At 27.9% G+C, this 22,394-nt stretch overlaps 1 protein-coding gene across 2 annotated transcripts in view; it reads left to right on the top strand.

Moving 5' to 3' along the window:
• Window positions 1-22,394, top strand: part of LOC121120505 (uncharacterized) — a 154,124-nt gene that overhangs the window by 19,768 nt on the left and 111,962 nt on the right. Inside the window, exon 2 of one of the 2 annotated variants that reach the window (XM_071889215.1) lies at window positions 16,274-16,303. The exons of the other annotated variant lie outside the window; for it this stretch is intronic. The gene's annotated coding sequence lies outside the window, so the exon portion shown is untranslated. The remainder of the gene's footprint in view (window positions 1-16,273; window positions 16,304-22,394) is intronic. 2 annotated transcript variants of the gene reach the window in all.

Below are 22,394 nucleotides of genomic sequence, written 5' to 3'. Positions count from 1 at the left end.
CAAAAGAACTGGAGGTCTGGGAATACTGCAGGCAAATAGTAATGGACTCTCATCCAATAAAAAAGAGATTAGTCTACTGAAATACCTGATTGCAATCGATCTCCCCGAGGTGGTTTGTCTAAATGATACAGGGCTACAAAGTGCAGGTGAGTTGTCCTTTATTCAATGCTCTTATGAAAATTACTATTCAAACGCGGTTTTAACTAAAGCAAATTACCCAACAAAGGGTGTCACAATACTTGTTTGAAAAAATATCTCGGCAAGCAAGGTTTTTGTAGATAAAAATGGGAGTTATGCAGTCACTGAGGTGAATTTTCGGGAAATGTCCTTTAAGGTATTAGTCATCTGTAATATATCTGTGGACCAAGATTTTTTTAAAATTTTATTAACTGATTTAACATGCAATCCAAAAATAGAATAGTTATTATAGCTGGAGATTTGAATGTGGTAGAAAAACACTCAAGGAATTTTACTTCCGAATTCGGTTTCTTAAGTGGAAAGGAGTTTATAACATGGAAAATATCAAATGATTTGTATGATCTCATAGATATATCAGGCAATTACAAGCCAAACTTCATTTGGCAAAATTAAAAAAATCAAGGAGCAGAATAGACGATATCTATTATCTCTAATGAATTGTTCTTTGAAAACTATCAGTTGAAAAGATTAACACCAAATGGCCTATCAGATCATTTTTGACTGGAGGTAGTATTAACAAAACATGAAAATGAAAGGAAACCAGACAGATGGAAACTGAATGCAAAACTTCAGCACATTGAAGAGCTAAAATATACTATCAAATGTGTAATAAAGGATATCCAAACAGATATAGAGGCTGAATGGACAATACAAGAGGCAATGAAACAACTTGATGGGGCTACAAAAAAAGATATTGATACACACTCGAAGCATGTAAGCTGCAAGGAGAAGAGACAGAGAAAAGCGTCTGCAGATACATAAATATTGAGGACCAAGAGGACAGTTTTTCCTGTAATAAACTGGAGAGGCTAAACGAATTCCAAACCGAAGGAGGATGCAAATACGAGCAAGAAATTTAGATAGAAATAGAATTTTTAAAAATTTAAATCTCCTAAAACATATAGATAAAACAAATTACAATGAGATTAATTTGATATTTAATGAAGGTGCTAATAAAAAGATAAAGTTGAGTATGTTGGAAAGTTTTATGAAGATATATTTACATCCCATTTAAAGGCAAGATAAGAAATTTTAACCTATGATGGAGACTTTTTGAATGAGGACAGGAAAGAGCTGACTAAGATTTTAACGCCATCAGAAATCTGGAAGTTTATAACAAAAAAAGCTCAAGACTGATAAATCAGCTGGTGCCTCAGGATTTAGATCAGAGCTTTATATACAGTTCTTAGAACTTGTTGGATTCCTGAGAAAACTTTTGAAAGAAAACATTTTTGTCCCGAAAGCAAAAACGTGGGTCGATCATAAGATTATATCTTAATATGGAAACATTCACTATAACAAACCTCTTCAACGGTATGTCCTTGGTACACTTTTAACGTATGAAGTGCCAATATGTAAAACTTTATAGAAGAAAAAAAAATACAGAAACAATTGCTAAACTTTTTTGCTATAAAGTTTTGAAGTTTGATAACATTAAACCAACTAAAAAAAGAAATAATAATTCAAATAGTAGAAGTAGCACTAATGCAAATTGTTGAGTCCGACCGTCATTTAAGCACTGTTTTGATTGCCAAAGAGGTTAATGAAAAAAAAAAAAAAAATAAAAGTAATGGATTTCTTCTGGATTTATTCTTACAACAACTATGTTAAAATATAATTTACAATACTTTTATAAACTAATGCTGTTTTAAATGTTAAATTTCTCCTCTCTACAGCATTTATACATTTCCACTCAAAATCTTAAGACATGATGATAGCAAGAGTCTTATTTCAGTAGTGCTATAGGTTTCGCTCCTGGCTTTTTCCTTACATTCCTCTAAATGGGCATCACTACTCATTAATAATGACATATACAAGGTAGGGCATCAAAACGTGGACTTGAGTGATGGATTTGAAAATGCATCAATATTTTTATAATTTCGATAATAGGCAAAAATAATATTCGAAAACATATAAAAAAGGTATTTGCAAAACTTTTTTCAGTCAATATGGCCAACTGCATTATGAATCACAGCCTTTACACGTCGCCTGAAGACCATGCAGGAGTTGATGACAAACTCCTCTGATAAGTTGTCACATGCAATCACTATCGAGGACTTTGGTGAGTCCACATTTGGTGTGCGGTCCTGATGGCTTCCCTCACCAAAGTGCCCAACATAGCAAAGTCCAGTGGGTTAAAATCTGGTGATTATACTCTTCCCCAAATTTAACAAAAATATTTATCCCTCTTTAAATTATGCACTCCACTTCTTAAACCCCTAGAATCCCAATAAAGTTGTCTGTAATCTTCATTACATCAACTCCAGCATCTAGAAGATCTGAAATGCGCTGCTTCTTTGCTTGTTGTTCGCTCAAGATGATGAAATGACCAAATGATTAGTATAGTTAGTTTGTATAAAAAGGAAGGCAAAAACAGAATATTAAAAAATAATCACTAACCTTTTAATAGAAATATGAAATTAAACAAGTATTAACAGTCCACGTTTGGCTGTCTTACTCTGAATACTAACTCATTATATGTCCTTGAATTTGACATAAAAATAATTTTGAACAAAAATCTAGAAACGGAGAAATAATATTTATTTTACATCATAAATACTCATATCTTGGTCCATTATAGGCTTTGTATTATTCAATTTTATAGAATGACATGAAATATTAACTATTGTTTTTAACTTTTAACATTCATTTGATTGATCAAACTTAATACATAAAAAATCTCTGACAAATATCATCAATCAATATATAAATATTTCATTGTGAGAATGAATCACAGATACATTAAATGTAGTTTTCAGCACATTTCAGAATTAAGAAGATACTTTGTTAATAGAAATCGTTAATAATGATTTTTCAAAGAATACAAATGCAATTTACGCTCCATTTAGAGAAAAATCATTCTAGCTTTTTTTTTGTTTTGTCGGGTCACATATTGTAAGTCAAACATAACACTGAGGAGTGGCATAAATAATGTGATTCATGTGCATTTTTCATACTTCTCTATCTTCTATTTGTAAGACACGCCTTTTAAACTGATTAGGGTAAAAAAAATGCGTTGAAGGTATCCAAAAAAGTTTTTAAAATACTTATAAAATATAATTGACATTTGGTAGTAATATTTTTTTTTTTTTTTTTTTTTTTGTGTGAATATGATTGACTGCTTATAAATAAATATATATATATACGTACATATGTAAAAAGATTAGTATAGCTTTAGCTTTATAAATAAATCCCATCGTCGATTGAAGCTTTGATGGTTTTGTGTTGTTGCTGTTGTTTTTTGCAAAAAGTTATAGTATGAGCAATCTTTAGAAATTATTATTGTCTCATATATAAATAACTATAAAATGACTTTTTTTTTTTTGGTATTATGGCTTATAAATATAAAGTAAATTAACTTGGAAAAGCCATAAAACTTTTTTTCTGTGTTGTTGTTGCTTTTTAAGAAGACATTTAAATGAAAAAAGCTCTCATAAAATTGGATAATTATGTACTTTAGTTTAGTTAATGAGATTTTTATTATGAGGAATTAAGTTAATGTATTGTGGAAACAACAAATTGAAAGTCAATAGGATACTTACGTAGGTAGCGAAGATATCAACAGACAAAAGGAGCAATTCCAACTAGAGCATCAGGCAAATTAGGATGTACCTTCTTGCCCTATAGATCCTTATCCATTACTTGTATTGTTTTCTGTGGATTTTGTAGAGTATTATTGCAAAGTTCACGTTTTCCTTTTTGCTTAACACTCCTCCAAAAATTGACCTAAAGACTCACAAATGATACTAGCAATAGGGAAGGGTCCAAGGGCAATGAGGCATAGTTCTACTTTGCCCCATGATTGCCAAAAATCGACCTATTAGATCAAAGCAATTTATTCCAAATAAACAATAATTCCAAAAATTCTTAGCTAATGTAATACAACGTCATGACAGATTACCTGCTATTAAAACTACCATGGGTACCAATTCATTTATGGTTTTGAATTTTCCAATATATATGAATATATTTATTAATTATTTTTCCTATTTTGCAAATTATAACGTAAATCAACGAGGAAATGACCACCATTAATTGCATATAGCGTTGTAGATTTTAGTTATTTAAAAAAAAAAAAAAGAAGATAGCCGACAATTTACACTGTTACCGTAATATTTCAATGAGTTAGCTGCAGGCACCTATATGAGGAAGAAAAATAACACAAATCCCACTCCAAATAATCAAAGACAAAGGCAGGAATTTTATCCTGAGTCTAACTTGTATTTACAATTATAACTCCCCCAAAAAAATTGTTACTCTCAGTCTTTCATAAGCACCCACACAATTGGATTCATATCATACTTTAATATTCTCCCCTCAAGAATCAAAAAATAACTATAGCAGCATAGAAAAGGAAAATCACTGCATGGTTAGTTAACAACAAAAAGACTTGTATACTAAAAATTTTTTGTAGGATCAAAAGTTATCATATTTTGAAGACATTGTCTCAAGATTGCAATGACGCTCATTGCAATTTAAATAAAATTCCATCCCCCGTATCTGTTATGTTTATTTAATTTGACAGAAGACATAATTCATTTATTGAATTGAATTAACATAAAAATATGTGAAGCTATTGTATTCCTTTTTTTTTTTTTAAATCTGTGTACATTTTCTCAGTTAGTGCTTAGAAATATTATGGAACAAACTTATATGTACTCTTTACATGTATATAAAATATATTTATATTTATTGCCCAAAGCATAAAATAGATTTATTCCAAATATTTTATTATTTACGTTTTCCACCTTTGCTATGCACATTCATCAAATTTTTTAAGACAAAAAGATTTTTCTATCCTTCATTCTTGAATATAATATGATTAAATACGTAATATAATATATGTATATTTGAGAATGGTACAAAATGTTATTTTTACTCATACATACATAGATAGATATATATTATTTATCATGTTTATTGTTAACATACAAATGTAGCCTTTCGATCTGACATAGGTATACCTATTAATGGGGGGGTCCTTTCTCAAAAGACAAAGGAACACATAATGCTTTCTTTCTATTATTATAACAATAACAACTCAAAACGTTATTTTGATCTAATAAATAGACTGACCAATCACTTTATTTTATCCCTATGTGTCTCCTTCAACAAGTTTTACATATTATTTCCTATAATGTCTTATTAATAGTACATTTCAGGAGTATGTAGACAGTAGATAAATATATACCAATATATATTTGTAAAAAATATAATTTACCGGTGTGTAGGATTTTGTCAATCGTTATTTATTCGGTCCATTGCAGTCTCAGGACCGGTCCTATCAGTCCTTGGGACTTGGGATTATACTAATGAAGAAGGTTCTTTTTGTTATATTACTTGATTAATTCAAAAACAAAAAATGGGCACACAAAATCATACAAAATGGACAACATCAACAATGATGACGTCACAAGAAAACAATCTATACACAATAAGTGATTGTTTACTTAATCTCCAAATCTAAATGACATTATTTGGTCATTTGTAAAAAATACTTATGAATGGCATAACTGTTATGAAAAGAAGAGCATTAAGCAAATATAAAAAGGTCTTTTTTTAGAAGAAATTATTTAGTGATATAAAGTATTTTATGTGAGTAAGGTATGCATATATAAATATACTCAAGGGAGTAATATCTATTTATTATGGCATATTGTGTTACACAATATTAAAGAACAAAAATAATACCAAAATTCAAATTGAAATAACCATACACCAATTTAATTGAAAGTAATTTAACAATTGCTATTTTCAAATCAATGTATATATTAAATACCATCACAATTAAGTATTTAGTCTTAAAAAAATTATGTTGGTGTTAACTTTTGCGGGTAATTAAATTAAATATAAATTTAATTTGTAATCTCCTAATTCGATTATATATTATTACTAAGTTAATTAATTATTGAGACTTATCCATTGGAGGCGCAGCAAATTATACTTGATGTAGCAAAAGTGCATCTTTATAATAAAATAATTAAAAATCAATAGATATTATCCGTGCCAAATCAAGTCTCATGTATCAAATGAAGCTTTTAAAAAATATTTAACGTTCTTGGGTATCTCCACTACTCCCAGAAATTTTAATAATAAGCCTACAACATTTTAAAAATAAGAGATTTTGATTCAACGGTATTAAATAAAAAAAAGTTTGCATTATCTGGCCTAGCTTTCAATCTGTTTCTGGGATACTTTAATTTGAGGAAAAGACACTCAATGAAAAATTCTTAGAATTTCAAATCTGTATGATATCTTGAAGTGCCATTTGCAACTGTTGTTTTTACTGACATTTTTTCATACTTCAATTCTTGCATGTCAATATTTGCATTTATATGACTTTACAAAGAAAAAATCGATTACATTAGTTCATAAAAAAAAATTAAAATCTTTGATAAACTGTCTCAGAGTTTATTCCAATTACCTGACCTGTACCAATAGCATCAATTTTGAATTTTGAACAAAAAAGATGAAATGGCACTAATACCTAATAGCACTTTTGAATAATTATCTCTAGAGTTTATTTTGCTTTCAAAGATTTTCAAATATTTAATTAAGCAGAAGACTACATATCGTATATATATTGATCGTGTCTCTCCATCTCAATAACTAGGTAAAAATGAAAAAAAATAAAAAAAATCTTTGTCAAATTACCTCTTGTATAAAAAGTCATACGGGATATGGATAAGGTAAAAGTTTGCTTCAGTTGTTGTGATTAACCATGTATATAATCAATTAAGAATGTAAATATTATGATGTGCAAAAATATGATTTACACAATATATTACAAAATATATGTTAGTCTTTAGGACGGATAAATACCCCAGGGAAACAAGAAAGGATTAAGAAGTTTTGAAGGAGTAGTAATTCAATGATTTTTATTTTGTTATTAAGTAATTAAAGGCACTCAAGGAGAAAACAACAGCTTCTTCAATTGTATGTAGAAAGAAAGTGAATATATCTCTCTTTGTTTTTTTCGCTCCAACAAATAAGTATCATTATAAAAACAGGAGTAGCTCTAATTACTTGTCTATCTGACTATTAATTGCTCAACTCTTTATGCTTATAATACTCATCTTGTATTCATCTAAAATAAATATATGTAATTATGCTGTTAAAGTGTATGTATTTAGATAAGACTTTGTGCTGACAAAGGCCTTTGTATTTCCTTGATGGACGATCTATTTCCAGCTAACAAAAAAAAAAATCTAAAACTCATTTCAGCTCTTCCTTATATCTGCATATGATTCTTAAATAGATTTCCTATCATTGTATTGTATATATTAAGCTTTAATTTAGAGCATTTTGGTAAAGTTATCCATACATATAGAGGGATGAAAAGTTTTCAATGGGAAAGTAACAAATACATCTGTAATATGTTACTTGAGTTGAAAATAAAATTATTTTGTTGGCACCGTATATGATTACAACTGGATATGGTACATAAGAGGTTAGAAATAAATTATTACAGCAAATGGAAAATGAATTAGCCTTTGTATATTAGTTTGATAATGCTGCGTGCAATGAACCAAGTTCCATAATTATAATACCTTTAATACAAATATACATATAATCGTTCTTTTTATTATACTTTACAAGCAATTTGCCCTCTCTAACGATGAAAATATAACACACTATAAGATTAAGGAAACTAAATAAATGTGTTTTTTGTCAACACAAGAGTAACTTAAAGTTATTTTTCTCCATATTAAGTATATATTTGTATTCTTAAAAGAATAATTATCAAAACAATGCACGCAACAAATTATATTAGTTATCTCTTCAACTATTTTGCAATGTAATTCATACTTGAATGTTTTTCCCAGAATTGAAGAAATAGGTCTTACAGTAAATTATATAATCTTAAAAAAACTATGAAACATATGATCTGTATTGTGAATTTTTTTCACGATAATTGATGAACAAGTAAATTTTTTGAAAAAAATGGCAATTTTCAGAATTTTTAAGCCGTTGTTGAGCTACTTGTAAATATTTTAAATTTCACTGAAACTTTGCCGTTTGTATTTATTTATCAATAGGAACAGATTTTGACCCTCCGACCCGGACATTTCAACAAGATGGAAAATAAGAAATACCCTACTATGTAGTCATCAGAAAATGAAATGATACTTTAGATTAGAATTCCATGAGTTGTGTAAATGGATTAGCTATTTAAAGAAGTGATTTGCCCTCCAGTTTTACATTAACAATCCTTTCTTAATTTGTCTTAATAAAAAATATAAATAAGAGCAAAAAGACATTAGCATTTTATTAAAAAATGAGTCACTGGGGACGCTAACATTAATTGAAAGTTAAAAGTTTTCAAATTGAAACCGTGAACTCAGTATACCCCAATCTAGCGTCTAAATTATTGTAATGTAAAATGCGGTAATATTATTCAATAAATAAAAATATACTTTTGAGACTTGTTTGATGTTTTAATTTATTTTGACAAGAATAAAAATAGACAATACGATGTAATAATTATAAGTAAATTTTTGATTATGAACATCTAGACCCTATTTTGTTTAACGAATCAACAATTTGTGTGAAATAATAATATTTTCTAATGAGATCATGTCACGATACTTGGAAGTTATTAATTTAAATTAATCTACATGTTTTTGTTTTTTTAAGTAGGTAAACTAATTGACTTTCGTCCAATTGTGCATTAAATTTGGCAATTCTGAAAGTTTTTTGCATTAATTTTTAATTATATTATTGTAACTTTCAAACGATAGTAACACTCAATATAAGTCATAATTTTGTAAAAACTTATTACACTAGATAATAACTCTATAGTTAAATTAAAGAGAGAATATCAACTTTTCAGACCTGAATGTAGAAATGATAAGTATATTCATCTTACATTATTCGAAAAATAGAAAAATAAGTAATATTGGCTTTCTAATTTATAGCTCTTCTCTCCCCTAAAGCATAATTAATATGGTTTAAGAAACAAAAAAAAATTCCTTTAATTTTTGTATTTACCCTAAAGCATAATAACTCATTGGAGTTTGCCCGCCCCCCCCCCTCCCAACCTCAAATATTGGCATTTAAGCGAATATATATTTTTAATTAGTCTAGTGAACTTTGTTCTTCGAAAAAGAACCAAAAGAAAGCTATATTTTATATTTAGTTATTATTTATTTTGCTGTAAAAACAATGTTGAATTTTGCAAATTAAATAAAAATTACCATCTTGTATTTTTATTTAATTTGTTTGTTAGTTAATCTTAACAATGAGATAGATATGAAAAAAATCATTCTTAATAAAATAAAAAATATAAATATTATAATTCTTGAACGTCTTAACAACAAAACTCTTCTCGTCAAAAATCATATAATCATTTAAACAAATGATGTATTCGATGTTGCGTTTAGGAGAAGGAAAATAAATGGGACATGCCCCACAGCCCATTCTTAACTGGGAGCTCTCGTTGGACTATAAACAAATCAAAAAAAGGTCGATTATAAAAATTGGTGTTTTTTTTTCAAAAACGTTGTTAAATACAAAATACAAACAATTTATAAAAAAATTACAACAAAATTATCAGCATTTCCTAACAAACGTTATTTTAAAATTAAATTAAAACATTTATTAAACAAAAGGTTTATGAAAAAAGTATTTTCTTAAAATTTTAATTATTCAATTAAAACATGAAATTTTAGAAAAGGAATGAAATAAAATATATATTGGTTTTTTTTTGCTCCATGTCCCTCTCACACAAAAATGTATCCCAAATGGATATATTACCACCTTGTAAAAAGTGGATTGCACGAGAAATTTAATTACTTATGTACCTATGGTATTGCATAAATTTACAACGTCTTTGTTCATAAAAAGTATATATATTATATTTGTGACTTAATAATTGATATGATAATCAATTTGATTTGAAAGCATTTTTTTTTTGGGGGAGGGGGTACGCAGTAAAACATCATACTCTCTCTTTTTATTTCCAAATTGGAGAATCCTTAACTAAAAAGTTGAAATTAAACCATTGCTACATTTTAACCCCTTCTCTAAAAAAAAATATTTTCAAAAATACTGATGTAGGAACAAATATTCTTGAGATTTTAATAATTAAACTTCTATAATTCAGCTGATACAGTATGTTCCCGTATAGATTTATGTATTTAATGAGTTAATCATCCACTTAAATTTTTAAGAGATTTTGATTCGAAACATTTCTACATTTAAAAAATTTTTCTTATCATAAATTAGATCACCAGGAGAGAATAAATAAGAAATAGGAAGCAAAGAATAAATTGTTTGAGTAGCAAAAAAGGAATTATAACTTTTTTGTCATCTTTATTTGTCTAGAAAAGTTGTATCTAACAGATAATTATAATTTTTTTTTTGTTTAAAATTTCTTTAATAGAAAAAAAGACAACACAATAATACAATACACTCAAATAAACGAGTTTAGAGAGATGACAGAAAAATAAACCAACAATCAATTTTTAGAAATTGGAAAGCAAACATAAAATTTATGTAAAATAACTTGAATAACGAAAAAACAAGTCAAGTCGAATATTTTGAATTTTCTAAAATTGCAATTAATCTTATACAAAACCATCAAGTATGTTACTGAGATAGAGGATGAAATTTAATCACATCCCCTGAAAACTTCAAAGTTGAAATGTTATCATCTGGAATTTCAATCGTAAAAGCAGTATCCCGAGCAGCTGCAGCAATGACAATACCTTTTATTTCTTTACCTTTTATAGGTTTCAACTCTGTCACTTTCTCCACGATAAGAGCTTTGCAATTAAAAAATTAAATATTCTATTGCTTTGGTCTTTTCTGAAACATTAACTTTTCTACTCGATAATCCAAACAGTATAATGGGAGAGACCACTTTTTCTGTAACTCTCTTCAAGTTGAGCAGAATAAGCTCTCTCAGTATTTGCAGAGCCTTACAGTGGTTAAAAGCATGAACCAAAGACTTAAATATTTTGCTAGAGTCTATATTTCCTTCTCTAGGAACTACCAAAACCTACACACATTAATTTCTATAGAATAATTTCTCATGAGTGTGTTGCCCATTGAGCCATGTTGTTCCATGAAGAATATATTATTAGAGTAGGAGGAGATGGATCTGGACTTTTTCGAGATATTCAGGCATTAGTATATTGGAGGATCATGAAAATAGATGTAAGGTTTAATTATGTGGAGTAAATAAATTTCAATTTCTGCTTCCAACAACGTAGAGATAGAATAAGGAAAATATCTCGTGAAGGCAATCTTATAAATTTTACCATCTTTTTATTTATTATGTAAGGTAGTCATTTTTTTGTGATAAAACTAAATTTATTTAAAGAATGGATCAATTTGAGTATAAGTTGTATGCAAATCTATGTATATATTCAATTTTAAATGAAGTGGGGGAACAGTTTTGTAAAGAAAGACAAATGTTTTTGATAAATAATCTGCAATTTTTTTTAAAGATATTCCTTTGGGTATTAATAAAATTTGGCATTTCTTATTTTCCTAATGGATAAAAAACAAAAGTTCATTTGATGCGTAAATAATTGATCTTTCAATTTTTATTTATATGTATAAAAATTGGTCTAGAGATTCTATTGAATTATATTGATTAAAATGAAAGCTAGTTTCTTGAGTGGGGGTATAACTACTAAACTGGGAATCAATTAAATTATTTAATTGAATTAATAATATTATAATTGCAACGGCATAGAAAATTCCAAAGAAAATTTGCTTGGGGAATTTTTGGAACTTTCAAATGTTTCGGCTATGTGATGTTAGAATGCTCTGAATACATTTGAAAAACCTTTTTTGAATTTTTACTTTTTATACTCTAATATGGAGCCTCTGAGTACACTGACAACATTTCCGCTTCGACCCGCGACCCCTAATCAAAAAAATATTTTTATTGTCATAATTATAGAAACAAATTAATTATACAACTACTTTTATATTAACTATAACTGCACCTCAATAAATCTTTTTTTTTTGCACTGATCCAGATAAAACACGTTAGGCCGTAATAAATCAAAGAAAGCTTCTTTATTTTCTTCAATAAAATTCATAGTTAGTGAATGACAATCAGGGAATAGTGGGGCTAATAGTTAATTTACAAAATACATGATATAGATAATTTATGAGTCTCCCTTTACATAGCTCCATCTAGATACTTTTTTATACGTTAAGGGTAACGGCAATGTATCTCAATATCAAAAGATGGGATTTTTAACAAAGTTCTAAATGTTTTTGTCTCTTTTTATTTGATACTAAGAGTAACAAGGAGCTTACAATAAAATATAAAGTAGCCAATATCGAAGTATATTCATCTCGACCTAATGAAGTGTCAATCGTACCAACTGTACATAATCGTTTTAATTGCCCCAACTTTTTATATTTGTAGATTAATGTTTATGTTTTACTTTTATAAACTATTATAATAAAAATAAGTTTTCAACAGGAATATTACTGTTTCCAGCCTTCAACATTGAAAATTACCAGTTCAACACTGATATAAGTTGAAAATACTCTTTATTTCTCTGTAACTCCTATTTATTTCCCAAAATTCTTATTTAAAGTTTCAAATTTTGAAAAATTACAGACTTTTGCAACTAACAATATATTTTCTTACATGTAACGACCAAACATTTTTACCATACATTTCCTTCTTTTACCAAATAAAGACTATTTCTTAGTATTGTATATACTCGACAAATTAGTGAATCGGTTCGACTTGACTTAAGTGAATAATTTTTCTTCTACTTTATTCAAATATCAAGTCAATTTTCAAATTCTAAAAAGCCCAAGTTGGCTTGGTTTTTATGACCAAACCTCATCAAGTCATGTTTTGATTTTTGTGGCACTACTATCCCTTTAAGTAATTATCTAATCAATCGCAATGCCCAATTTTAATCTCTGAGAAAACTGAATAGATAAAAAATACTACCACGCCTATCCTGTGCATTGTACGATCTCATAGTTACCAAAAAAGTATTCGTTCATTTTAGTGCTTATAAAGCCCAAAAAATTATTTGCAGCATTAGTACATGAAAAGTAAATAACTAATAAGCAATGAAAACATTAAATTAAATGAATATAAATGAATAAATAGGGAGTTGTCATGTGTTGTTATTTTCTTAACAACTCGACTTGGTTTGACTCATGTTGACAGAACGGTTTTATTTTTCTATTTGTACAATAGTTAAGAGAAACCTGAATTAAAACAATAGACATGAGGAAAATAAAGAGTAATTATAATTTGTTCAAGGTGGTGTGACAGTTTAAACCTTTTTATTTTATTTGTTTAAAAAAATTGTATTTGTTGATAAGCATTTTCAAGCACTGCAAGCTCTATGAAAGTAATTTACCCCCATATGTATTTGATTCAATAATATTATCATTCAGAGAGCTGTTTTATTTTACTTTGTCTCTTTTTTTACTAACTAGTGCAAGTAAACAAGGCTCATAATGCATTGTATGATAAATGTCTCAATGAATTAAAATTATTTTTCTATGAATTATTATTTTGATGACATAAAATATATAAATCAACCTAAAAAATATTTCCATCGTTTAAAAAAAAATCTAGACTTAACCTCAAGTTACCTCGGCTTAAAAAATAAATTAATCTATCAATCAATCAAAATCAAACCTTTCATTACATTCAGCTTATTTACAAATGTACATATTTCTTATTCTTTTCTTTTTGCTCAAAAAATGCCTTTCAAATTTACAAAAATAGAAAAAATGATTTTATTATCTTGTTGAGAGTGTTGAGTGAATTTTCAAATTAGCCAAACCAAAAACATTGATATGTGGAAGAAAATTATTTAACCAACTAATCATCCACAAAAATTAAATTAAATATATAGATATGGTCAATTAGATTTTGCAACTATTAGTCAAAAGTTACGGTCCCTCTAAAAGCTTTCCATAAAAAGAAAATAAATGAAAAAATTACTTGGTATTAAAAGATTGGTGTATGGACCATGGGGAACATCACCTACTTATATACTTTTTAGAGTAGTAGAGACTAGGGTGGCTAGACTTATAATTCGGAATACTTTTTTAATAAAAATATTGTCAATATTGTCTTAATTTTATAGTCTAGTTCAGTAATTGGGGATTATGTAAACGGCTATTCTTTATGGTTATCACGTAATGACGCTACCAGTTGCACTATATATTAAGTATTCTACCGTTTTAAACGCGTTAGTACACTTGTACCTTGTGATGAAAATCGGTTGTACTTTGGGCTTGTGGAAAAAAAAAATCAATTTGGGCAATTAGAAGAATAATTTGGAGGAGTGCAGATTAGATGTAATAAATTTTCATTAGATCAGCTACAATGAACTGTGACAAGGGAAGAGGGAGTGAACGAAATGAAAAAGCTTATCAGCAAAAATTACTCATGTTTGAATAAAATAGAATCAAATAGGGAAGGAATTCCATTACTAAGGAGTTAAATAATGATGACAAAAACGTAAGAAAAGAAAATGTATTCTTTAGATTATCAATTGAAAAGAAATGGCAACCAAAAATATACACACGATTTACATCAACACCAGTACGAATAAAGTACTGGTAATTATATAAAAACCATTTTTGTTATGATGTTATGGGTTTGAGTTGTTAAAGCAAACTTTTCCTCTCTTTCGCCCCGAAAATAAAATGAAGTACAACTTTATTAAGAAGAAAATATAATTAGTGTCGAAAAAATGATTCTTGATAAAAATAAGTCGTAGAGTAGGAGAAGAAAAGAGAAAGAAACATTGTCAAAACAGGGTACTTTCTAAATATATATTAGTAAAAGAATGAAAACTTTTTCTTTTTCTATATACCTATAAATAATTGTATTTTATTTTGAGAACCAGCAATTGAATTGTTATTATCAGCAAGGAAAATCTAATTTATATTTGCCTTTAAATCAGCTAAAATTATTTTATAGAAACAAAATAGAATATAGAAAATTGTTTGTAATAATAAGCAAAATTAAATTTGTTCAATAAAATACTGCTATATCTATTAATGTTAAAACACTGATAGACACCATTTTTTTTTTCAATTGCGTCTTAAGGGAAAGTTGTTGTTTTTTTGGCAAATATATCGGTCAAGATTTATATCATGAATCAAAATTTCCTTTTCTAAAAAAAAAAGATCTTACGTATAGTATTAAAAAATATTTCTTGTAATTACCATTCTGAGCGGTTTTGTAATAACACTGCCCAACCGCAAGAATGGAACAAAACTTCATATGCTCAATTTAATAGAGTATGATTCCTTTATTTAAAATATGGTCTTATAAAAAAGGGCCTATGGCCTTTCAGAAAAATTCCATATATTTTTTGTTATTTTTGGCTATTTTTAAGGTTCAAAGCTGTTTTAAGGCATCGGTGCTGAAGATAACGAGAGTTTATGATAATATATTTTAAAACCAAATGTTAATAAATTCTATAAACATTTTTAAAATGTATGTATCATACTTGTAACTGGAGCTATCTTTGTTTAAAGTGGAAATATGTGTTTTTTATTCAAAGGCTCAAAGTTTCAAGACTAATAAGTCCAAAAAATTTAAAAGTATCCCATTGGATATCTGAAAGTATGAACTTTAATTTTTAAAGAAGAACCTCCCCAAAAACGCTTTATATCGTTGTTGATTTGAGATAAGGCCACGACAATATTTCATGGATAAAACTCATTTTTGAATTAATCTCATAATAAAAGTCCATATATATTGGTATGCCCCAGATAGAAGAGATAAAAATACCAAGAGTCTTTCTATGATATTCATACCACTGAAGGACAACACTATCTTGCAACCTTTCTTAAAAACAGAAAAAAAGAACAACATCCATTTGTAGTATTTAACCTATTCTTCACTATCATGAAATTACTATTCCTTTAATGGTAGGTAATTGTTTAGCTGAGAACAAAATAGAGTTTAATCTTATATTTATCAAGGTATTTATAATTTAATGGCACTTTATCATGAATAGAGTTGACATTTTTGTAATAATAAAAATAAGTTTAATTTTTAGAAGATGATTAACCGTTGTTACATGTACTCTTTCTTTTATTTTGTTCATAGGTCATCCTGGTGTAAACGTCTGCTTCTAATGTAAGCATTCTCTCCTATCTTTGATGTAAATAGTTTTAAAAATGTATCATAAAATGATTGTATATTCAGTCAAATATTAATATGATATAAATCTTTCTCTCATACTACTTTAAATGATGATGGTTTTCATCAGTATACCAGTAATTCATTTTCTGGTATTAACAAGGGTATAAGTTCAGGTGTACCATATGTCTATCTTTTACCTTCTAGCTCTGTTTTTTTCCCTTACAAAATAGTAAGGTATAATCATGTATTTATTTAAAGGTCTCAAATTTTTGACATCTATTACAGTTCTAATAGCATATCAATATTTTGTTAGTTAAGAATTTATTGCTGTTTGCCATAGAGCATGCATACATACATTTTAAAATAGTGACAATGTGCATGTATTATAAAGCAATAGATACATACGATAATGCACACCATCACACAATATGTGCTACTACAGCAAAAATTGATCTTAAGTCTTAAATATTGAACATTGCACTTGTATTTTCCTATTAACTCAGATGAGCCAAAAATGGTCAATGGTCTTTGTAGGTTTGCACAAGTAAGTTCATATTTTAAAGCGAAAGTTTGACACTCTTTTATTTTAGTTTTCTCCAACATTTGATGTGTATATTTCATTTTTATATCTTCACTGTATCAGTTGCATCAAACTTCAAGAAAGAAGTCACCCACCACCTTTTTTTATGTAGCTAGGAAGTGCTTCAACGCACACACAATTTTGACTTTTAGGAACTCTTTGTAAAATAGTCTGCAAATTTGTTTCCTGAAATGTATTAATGGCATTTGCACCTATCGATATATATGTTTATTTCCCATTTTCCGATGTTTAATACTTCTTTGTACTTCTTAACTGTATAACTTTAGTAAACGGATTTAGAATATCAGCAATTGCCCATTGAGAATCCGATCGAATTATTTCATTTTTGATGGTTTGTCTTGACAGATTGTGTGATGGTGATTATTTCTGGTTGAAAGACCAATGCTTCATTATTTAATGATGCTGATGATTGATGAATTGACATGTTACCTCGAGTGATGGCCCATCGCGTACCTGTGTTGTCTTTTTCATCTTTAGATCTGTCTGTATAAATAATTGTTGAGGGTGTTCAATTTGACGGTTAACATAGCAACCAACATATATGCATAAAAAAAATTATTTACCATCTTGTACTTTTGTGAATAAATTGCCCAATAGAAATTGGTTAAATTGCAACAAACAGTTTTGTACTAATTTTGCAAAATATAGTGGTAAAAAGGGATTTTTTGGCATTGTAAAGAGGCACAAAAACCTACCAACATTTTGTTCTTACATAAAAAACAAAAAAATAGAGAAAATTACCTTCGATAATGGTTCATTTTTGCAAATATTATCAAGAATAATGGTCCAGAAATTAAAAATAATTTTTTGTAGTGTTAGAGTATAAAATTTTATATACAATATGCATCGTTTTGTGGCAATTCTTCTCAAAAATTGAAAATTGAGGTTTGATGAAATAAGGAGAACATAGTCAAAAAATGGAAAAATTAGTCAGAAAATTACAGTTAAATATAAATTTGTATGTGTCAAATTTTCAGTACATTTTCAGTGCAGTGTGGGCAACTATGAAGGAAAAACACGCACAAACTCTTTTGTTTATACACATATAAGGAACATTATTTATGCATATTTATGTACAATGTGCTACTTATTGTATACCTCAGTTTGTATGTACATATTAGTCAAAAGCTTAGTACTTATCATTTCCTTTTGAAAGTAGTATATTTGAAGGAACTAAATATAAGAAAAGCACTTTTCTCCCGTATTCTTTCCTAAGCTACTTTTCTTTTTCTTAATAAGTGGAGGGAAAAATATTTAGAGAAAAAGAAATAATGCCATTTTCTTGGTTTCATTATTACTATTATGATAAGGTGGACAAAAGGGAGTTATTCCAATATAATTAGAGGAGACCGAGTGGAGTTCTGACAGCCCCATTTTCTCAAACGTAAAATAACTTAACCCATTGAATTTACAACCCATAGTAAAATATCATTATTGTGAAAAAAATCAATAATTTTATCAACTTTTCTTTAAGAATTTGTATACAAACTGCCCATATAATTTCATCAAAATTAAAAATTCACAATTAGTTAGAAGTAATTTAAGATATTGTTATGCTCAATTCAAAGATGACTGTTGTATAAAGTTCTTCAACTTTCATCAAATTGTTTATTCCTCTGTTTTATTTGATAAGAGCATTAGTAATCAACATTCATGTACCTAAAGTTATTAGTATCGCAAAACAGACACACATTGCCGAAAAATATATAGATACCTATATTAATGTTACTCATTGTTTTTCAAGCCCAGACTCACACGTAGTTACTAAATATATACGTAGATATTTTATCCACAAGAATGAAATAACAACAGTAACAGCTTGAGAAGAAAAAAATAGGACGTTCCAAGGGCCGGGTGTACTTTAGTCGCTAGAATGCTACCTTTCTTAACCTTAGAAACATTTCAATGTTATTTTATTTCTTAGATCTAAATACATACATAATATGCATAAGAAATCACTATATACAATGCACCCTTCATACACGCTCAATGCTACATGGTACATGCCTGTAAGATTTCATTAATACGACAAAAAAAGTTATATCCGAGATCGAAAATGACTGATACATACAACTACGGATAAATGCATACTTATTAGTCAGAGCCTTGAACAAGTTTTTGAGAGTAAATATATTGTTACACATTGAAACAGTCTATCATGTAATATCATAAAAAGTTATTTATAAAATTATAAATTTTTTTCTATTTCTTCTAATTTTTAATTCAAATTGCATACTTTTAATCCTGAAATCCATTTTATTTTATTTATTTCACTGAAAAACACAAAGCAAGTACTTTCTTGGGGTGTTTAGCCACTAGTAGTATGCAGAATTTTAGTTGCCCTTAGTAATTGATATAAATTTAAGTCATTTGCAAAAGTAGCAGACCACTTCTGATATTTCCTCAAATTCAATAATAATTGCAGTTTTTTTTTTAAGTGTATGAACGCATATTATACAGTTATGTTACTATTATTTTCCACTGGGTCTAGCGGTGTGCTTATCAATATGTTTTTCTTATGAATTTAGTAAGAGAATGTTGTGATCGCATATGAGCTGTAATTGATATTTTTCAAAATGGAGCAAAAAAACTCCATCCTTTCTTATGTTGAAAAGGGCTAAAATAGTGGCGTTACACGAAGAAGTCTATTCTGAACTTAAACTGCCGTAAAGATGTTCTGTAGCAAGACAGATATTAACTCTCCCATAAGTAATTTTGCAAAATTTGGGATTTATATGGACAAAAAGAGATTACAGCGTCCAAGGAACACGTCCATGAGAGATGGTACCGTGATGAAGTTTACTGTTTGAAGATTTTTCAGAAGTTCCTGCAAAAAAAAAAAAAAAAAAAAAAAAAAAAAAAAAAATCTAATTTGAAAGTTAAATTTCATCTCTATTTCACGTCGTTTGACTCAGCCAGGTATATTCTGTTTTATTTCTGAAATACATTCTTTTTCAGAAAATATTCCTGGTCACAAATTAACTTTAGAAAATGATTGTATACTATAAACGTCATTAAAAAAGAAAGAATACTTTTTTAATAAAATGTTTTAAATCAGGAAATACATAATATAAAATAGTAGTTAAAGAAAATAATAATAAATATTTTAAACTATATAAAGAGTTTTTGGTTGTTAGCCAAAAAGAGATGAATAAATTCTTTCCCGGGCCATATTGGCTTTAATATATTATTGAAATTTTTGATTTTTGAAAATCCCACTCTCTGCCATGATAAAAAATATATAATTAAATTTCTGAGAACCTCTGCATTGTGGACATATGTGAGACATTCAAAAAGTCTGCCTTGGCAGAGGAAGGAGAGCTGTGTTTCGGGAGACGCCATTTATTTAAATAAAATCGGGTTTATTACTCGAATAATACAGTGATAAGTTAATGCTTGTTGAAATTAAAATTTGTGATGGAAAAAGAAGCATAATTTCTAGCACTGGTATAAACAATTGATGGCAATGAAATCACGCCCTGCTGAGATTATTGGGTAGTTTTTGTTAGGCTTGCCATTAACTGACAATTTAGCCCATTTATAAAGAGATTTAGTATATAAATTCAAACAAATTAAGAAAAAAATTTGACTTTTATATTTTAATATCATCGGTGCTATTATCCCTCCGTTAGTTGACATCCCTTATTTAGTTTATGCTGGGGTTAAACATTTAACCAAATATTAAACAAATTTTATTACGTGATACAAAGTCCATATTGACTCAAAATCAAGTATTTTAATTTGTAAAATTTTCCAATTTTTTTCATTCATTTTGCACTCGTAAATATCAATTCAACTTCAAAATACAAGCTTTTTTAAAGTAAATCTTAACCAAATTAATTTAAGGTATCAAGTAAAATATAATTTGTGAATATATAAGTTAAAACATTGTGATTAAATTTTTAAAATATTTTTTATGAAATATAAATTATTTTTTACAAATTCTACGTACAAAAACTGTGCTTATTAAATATAAAGAGTTTCATTGTGAAAATAGAATAACAGCTGATATTACACGAGTAGAAACTTTTATATTTTGATTTGAAAAAATGGAAATAGGAGAAGCAAAAGAACTACTTAAAGCCGAACAAATTATCCAAATTCGCAAAGCTTCATTTTTAATTGCAATAAAAATATTCGCAAAGAAATCCAAAAAAGAATACATTTCTTTACAGGAGTAAAGAAATGTTTTGATTAAGGATTTACATAGAAAATTTAGCCAAAAGATGGTGCATGTAAGGTACGACAAAATATTTCAGTTTTAGGATGGATTAGCACCTTATGGGAGAAATGTAGGGTTAAAGGTAAAGGTAGAAAGAAGCCAAAAAAATAATATATGTATATAAATTAGTCGATTTTTTTGGATCTATAAAGAGTTCAATATCATAAGTAATTAAAATCAAAGTTCTGTAGTTGTGCAGCTTTAAAAAGAATAAATTATTCAATAGAATAAATAAAAGTTTTTTTACCCGAAATACAAATCGCAAAAAAGGACATTTAGTTTCATTAAGTATAATTAAATCTGAAAAAAAAGTTTCTTTTTAGAGACATTTATAAATCTTAGGATTTATAAACCTCGTATAGTGTCCTTCCTATAATAGTTATAAAGTCAAAAACTTTTTGTAAGTATGTTAGCTATAAGTTTATCACAAATATATTTTTTTTATATAAAGGAAATTATTTCTGTGTGTAATTAAAATAGTAGAAATATGTCTAGTGTTTTTTTAACTGAGTTTACACAACTAGAACAGCATATTAATAGCTGAGAGCAATTTGTAGCTATATTAGGCCTTTAAAAGTACAAAATGATGTCCCTTAGTATTAAATCTTATTTACAAATAAACAGTTTGTCTTATTGTTTTTTGTTTTTTTGAATTCCTAACTTTTCTTGGTATTTATAGTTTTTAAATTTGTAATAACATTATCATACATACAATTTGTTATATTTTCCAAGCACTAACGCTATATTACAATATTACAAATAACAAATATATAAGGCTATCACTCTCTAACAAATTATGACATATACCGTCATTTTGAAAAGTTTAAGACCATCTCTGATGTTTCACGTAATTCAATTCTTATCATTTTTTTGACGTGTATGAAAGCGTATTGTACAAGAATTTAACGTGTCTTGTTGCACTGGGTATAGGCACGTTTTGTTTATAAACTTGTTGCCTAATGATGCTAACTGGAGATTGTTGTGCTCATATATTTGCTTGGATTGATGTTCTTCAAAAATGGGCAAAAAAGCTAACTTTGCTTATATTAAAAGTACTAAAATAGTGACGCTACACGAAGAAGGTTATTCTGAGCGTGAAATTGCTGTAAAAAAATTGTTGTATCAAGACAGTTGTTCCCACTGTCCTTGTTAATTTTGCAAAATTTGTGATTTATACAGACAAAAAGAAGATAGGGCTCCCAAAGAAAATGTTCACAAAGAATTGTTTATGATGAAATTGACTGTCTCAAGATCTCCAACTA

The sequence above is a fragment of the Lepeophtheirus salmonis genome, chromosome 6 (genome assembly GCF_016086655.4).
Source record: "Lepeophtheirus salmonis chromosome 6, UVic_Lsal_1.4, whole genome shotgun sequence".
NCBI classification, from domain to species: domain Eukaryota; kingdom Metazoa; phylum Arthropoda; class Copepoda; order Siphonostomatoida; family Caligidae; genus Lepeophtheirus; species Lepeophtheirus salmonis.
This window is presented reverse-complemented; position numbering and strand designations above follow the sequence as displayed.